Here is a 5750-nt window from a genome sequence, read left to right on the forward strand (position 1 = left end):
TCCTTCCTCCTTCTTACTAATAGACTCTTAACACCAGCTCTGCATAGAGGATGTGGTTTGCCAAAGCCAATGGCTCCCATTTCCTGCTACACTTAAAATCATGTTTGACAATAAGGATGCTTGAACTCCATGAAAGAATTAAATCAAAATATCTAGTGGTAGGACCTAGGGAACCTGTACCTTTCAATGGGCTCTCGGGGTGGGGTGGGGCTGGGGAGATGGCTTGGTCTGTTAAGTGCTTGCTATGCACTGAATTTGATCCCCACCCCCAAAGTTAAAAAGGAAAGAAAAGAAAAGTCAGGCGTGATAAGTGCATAGAGGATCTTAGTGAGTTTGAGGCCAGCCTGGCCTACATAATGAGCTCAAGACAGCCAGAGCTATGTAGAAAGAGACTACATACTGTCTAAAAAGGAAGGACATGGGGGAGGAGGAGAAAGAGGAGAAGAAAGAAAGAAAGAAAGAAAGAAAGGAAGGAAGGAAGGAAGGAAGGAAGGAAGAAAAGAAGGAAGGAAGGAGAAAGAAGGAAGGAAGGAGAAAGAAGGAAGGAAGGAAAGAAAACCTGAGCATTACTAGCACATACTTGTAATACTAGTGCCGAGGAAGCAGAGACAAGAGACTCTCCATTGCTGTTGGCTACTCAGTCTCAACAAACTGGTGAGCTCTAGGGTCAGTAAGAGGCCCTCATCTTAAAAATAAAAGTAAAACTGAAAATCGTCTAGAAGACATGACATTTACTTTAGTCCTCCACATTAACCCTCCCTCCCTGTCTCTGTCTCTGTCTATCTATGTCTCTCTCTCTCTGTCTCTTTCTCCAGAAGCCAGGTGTGGTGAGGCATGCCTTTAATCCCAGTACTTAGAAGGTAAGACAGAACGCCCAGGAATTCAAGGCCAGCCTGGGCTGTATGAGGCTGTCTCACCACCTACCCCTGCCCCTTGCCCCACAAAAAGTTCTCCAGATGTTATCAACCTACTCTGGTGAAAGGCACTAGCAGGAGTTAGTGCGTCTCAAATTGTCTTCCTCAGACCAGTAGCAGCACAAAAAATGAGTGTCACATAATATGAAGTCTTAGGTCCTAACCTAGGATTGCTAAATTGGCGTGTCTAGGGAAGGAGCCCAGTTATGCCTGTTTTAACAAGCCCTCTAGAGAACTCCCGTGCTTATAACAGCTTGAGAGGAATCAGACTAAGCCCACCACAGTGAACCTGCTCCTTGTTTTCCCAGCTCCCTTAAGTGAGCAGGTGGCAGTGTGGATTTTAGCCAATGAGGTTTATGAGCGGTTACCTGGGAAAAGGCGGCTGTGGCAACACTTTCCCCATTCGTGATACAGAGGAGCAGATATGAATGCTTCTGCTTCCTTCTGAGGCTCTTGAAGGTAGATGAGCCCAGGAAACAGCTGTGACTTGAAGACCACGAAACAAACAGCTGAGGAAAGTCTGAGAGAACACAGAGATTTTTGACTGTTATCTGCCGTGAAGGACATTCAGACTTTAAAAAACAAAAAACAAAAAACAAAACAAAACAAACAAAAAAACCCCAAAAAAACCCACTTTAATTATATAATCCAATATTTGAGAATTTTATTTCACTTACAGGAAAACACTATCCGATATATAGAATTAAATCTCCAAATACCTAATTCCAGGGAGTATCACTGTGCTAGGTAATTTTTTTTTGTCAACTTGATACCAAATAGAGTCACCTGCAAAGAGGAAGCCTCAGTTAAGGAACTGCCTCCATCAGGTTGGTTTGTGGGGATGTATGAGGGATGCTTTCTTAATTGTTTATTGGAGCAGGAGGGCCCAGCCTGCTGCGGGCAGTGCCCCCCCCCCCAGGCAAATGTGCCTGGGCTCTGTAAGAAAAGTAGATGAGAAACCGAGAAAGCAGCATTTTTTCCCTGGCCCCTATTTCAGTTCCTGCCTCAAGTTCCTTCCTTGGCTTCCCCTGATGCTGTACTGTCACATACAAGCCAAATAAAAGCCTTTCCTTCTCAAAGTTTGTTCTGGTTAGTATTATATCATAGTGACAGAAACCACGCTAGAGCATTCACCTTCCAATTGTGGTATTCTAAACACTACACCAATGGCTCCCAAAACTAACTGCATATTTGAGTGATGAAGCTTCTGTATAGCAGTGCCAGAACCCCACCCCAACTGTACTGAATTGGAATCTCCCAGACTTGGGCTCTGAGATACTCCAGAATCCTATGGTGACAATTTTGTCCTCAGTTGACCGCAAGCCACCCTCTGCTTGAGACAAAGGTGGAAAAATTAAGGAAGCACTCACTTTCCTGACAATGTGAGGATAGAGTCCGATGGCTACATGCCCTTAGAGTGAATGCTGCCTTAACTCTGCATCCTACGCACCTCATTTGGTCTCATCGAGTCTCTACTCCAATTCAAATAACATCAGCTTAGCAAGCGGTACCTGTCATTTGTCACACACAGGGACCTGAGCTAAATAATGTTTTACAAAAAAGAATAAACAAAGCAACTGATTTTTTTCTTTCTTTTTTTTTTTTTTTTTTTTTTTTTGAGCATTGGTTCCAGCATCATGAAGACATGGTTCCTGCTGTATAAGTAATGCTATTTGTAGTTTGTTTTCAATGTAGGGCATGTAGGTGGGGGTCAGATGACATCAGCTCCCTTCTGAGCAGAAAACGAGCTGTAGCACTGACTATCTCAACTCCTAGTCACCCACGTGGAAGCAGGAATGTAAGCCTCTGAAACTGAGTCAATACATGTCAGAGATCAGTGTGCAGATGGCAGAGTCCAAGACCATAGCTCACACGTAGCTACTCAATAGCCAAATATCTGTTTCTTGAATTAAAAGTGAAAAGTGGTAGATGTTTGTGAAAATATTTGTCAAGGCTTGGTTACTGCTGCACCCCCCCCAAAAAAAAAGAAATTTGTAGACTGCAGTCGGCCAGAAATAGAATTGAGTGTGAGCTAAGCCAAAATCATGGTTTCTATGCCCTGCCCATATTGAAAATGTATAAGCAGAAGAATCTCAGTCTAATATTCTGGAGCCTCTGAAGAATATGCTACCAGGGCAGGCAGGAAGCTAAGGCTGCTGGCCTGGAAGACAAAGGGGGCCCACACAGAGCCTTTCACGAAGCAGCACAGGACAGAACCTATAGACAAACCTGTTTAATTTCAGGTTCGATGGCTCTTGCTTTTGATTTTATGGTATAGTACAACAGCGTGCAGGGAAGACAGACTCTGATGAGAGATTTTTGATAAGAGTCCTGTCTTCACACCTCCTTCCTTCTATAGAAGCAGAATTAGACCACTGACTACCCTAGCCCGAAGCAGATGTTATACGTATGGTTGCCAAGATAATGACCAGTGACTCCTGGCATATGCTAGAAACCTGGCTTCTGAGCGCATCATTGCGCCTCAGGCTTAGGGCAGCAGGAATGGATGTTCTTCATCTAACTGTGGGGAGGGAATCAGGAGCAGCTCCACCTGAGGTCTGGAAGATGCTTCCATTCTTCACTGTCTGACAGTCTCCAAGCAGGTGAGGCGGCACCCAACAGCAGCTCGTAGGCTGCAACTCGGTTGAATCAACACTCAGCTGTGTCAAAGAGCTTGGAAGGAGCACAGATGTGCTTGCCAGTCAACATGATTGAGAACCTTACATGGTGCCAGAGTTCACGTCACAGACTGGCCAGGCTGCCCGGGCACATCTGCTGTGCTCCTGGTATAATGTGACCTAGGGAGGTCTTGCCATGCAAAGCCATGATCCTTTAACACAAAGATATTTGTACGAGACACATCCAGAAGTGGGAAGGAGGAGAGCGCATTCTGTCTGGGATTTAAAATACTTAAATGAAAGGCTTCAGCAAGATAATGATGAAGAAGAGGAAGAGGGAGGAAGGAGCAAGATAAAGCAAATACAGCAAAATTATGATTGTTGTTGAATGTGGGTATTGAATAAATAGATAGTTTTTCTATTCGTTAAGTTGGGTTATTCCAGTCTGATTTTAGAGTAATTGGATTATTCTGTTCTTTCTTATTTTGCCTGAGCACTTTTATAAGTGAAGATTTGAAGTTTTAACCAGTCATTATAAAGCTTGTACACCTTGTAGGGAAACAGTTAATGTCTGCCTTTGTAGACCCTCACTTCTTTTAGGTAACAGCAAGCAATAAAAAGCCGGAACTGGGTGGAATTGTGTTTATACTGACTGCCTCACCCAGTGCCATATACCATAGTTATTTTGGGGGCAGACCTTTGCTTTTCAATGAACACACTGCAGAACAGGATTCAAGAACTTTGAGTACAAATACTGGTTTGTTAATTGACAGTGAGACCTTAAACAAGTCTCTTGCTTCTTTTGCAGAAACTTCCCTTCCACTCTAAGTTGGGCTCTGTCTGAGGCCATAACTCCTGGTTGCCCAATTATAAGATTAGGAGAAAAATTACAACAGGGGCCTAAGCTGTATAGGAACCACCCCAGGAGGCGGGAGGCGGGAAGCCAGAGGATGGAAGTTCAAGGTCATCCTTAAGGACACAGAAAGTCTGAGGCCTCCTTGAACTATAAAGTCTCTGCTTTAAAATAAAATCAAATCCAGATTCCAGGTCCGCTGACAAGCTGCTGAGTGAGGATTCCCAGGGCTGTGGTGTTGAGAAGCTGTGCAGTTGATTCTGCTCTAGAAGGGGGCAACTGATATCAGTCCTTAGGTGGAGATCCTTTCACCTGTTCCAGCTGAAACAGCTCTCTGGGGAGTGAGGATTCGTGTGTCAACTTATTTTGATAGTTAGATACCGCTCACAGATTTGGAGTAATTTCATGGTGACGAATGGTCCAAAATAAACCAAGAGGAAAGGTCCACAGCTTGCCTGGGTGGCAGAGGCCCAGGGAATAGAGTGGGCCCGTTGATCTGTGCCCCCATGGCTTCCCTGTACAATGGACTGGTGAGAAGGTTCCCCAAAGCATCTGGAAGCGCTCAGAGCAGGAGTATGAATGGACTCAAATGAGAGTGCAGCACCTGTAACTTCTATAGGCTGGAGGACCCGGGTCTAGGCAGCAGGGCCTCATGTAGGAGGATGACGCTGTGCTCCTGGCTCTAGGCCTGTGCGTTCTTTGATGCCTGTGACTTTCTGCCCACCATGCCTATATCTCATTGGCTGTCCCCCTGTTTATTCCTGCAGGACATTCCAACATTTGTGAATGCTTGCTTACAAGTCTCCCGTCCCACAGATTTCTTTCAGAATTCTTTTGATTTTTTAGAAAGCAGTCCAATTCAGTGTTTGTTAGCGGCCTGCTGAGTTCAAGGCCTTGTACTGAGCACCTCCAAATTTTGCTCTTGTTTAGCACCAGCTTATTTTGAGGAAGGAGGAGAGAATCAGGTAAGTACACATAATTACAACACAGAACATAACAAGCACTGCTAGTGCATTTGTGTTGTAGTGGGATTCTGAGGAGGATGACAGCTCTTGAAAACCTTCATGGAAAGAGTGATATTAGAAATGGCTTTTGTGGCTGTTCAAACCTTTAATCCCAGCACTTGGGAGGCAGAGGCAGGCATATCTCTGAGTTCAGGTCCAGCCTGGTCTACAGAGAGAGTTCTTCGACAGCCAGGGCTGTTATACAGAGAAACTCAGTTTCAAAAACTAAAACAAGAAATGGGTCTTGAATATTGGGTAGGTTTTTAGAGGGCACAGACAGAGGGGGAGGCAGGACTCATGGAGTTGGGGCTGAGGAAGGTGCTGTGAGGTGATATTCCAGAACCACACTTTGTGTGAGGCA

Source organism: Meriones unguiculatus, chromosome 2 (assembly GCF_030254825.1).
Source record: "Meriones unguiculatus strain TT.TT164.6M chromosome 2, Bangor_MerUng_6.1, whole genome shotgun sequence".
Classification (NCBI taxonomy): Eukaryota; Metazoa; Chordata; class Mammalia; order Rodentia; family Muridae; genus Meriones; species Meriones unguiculatus.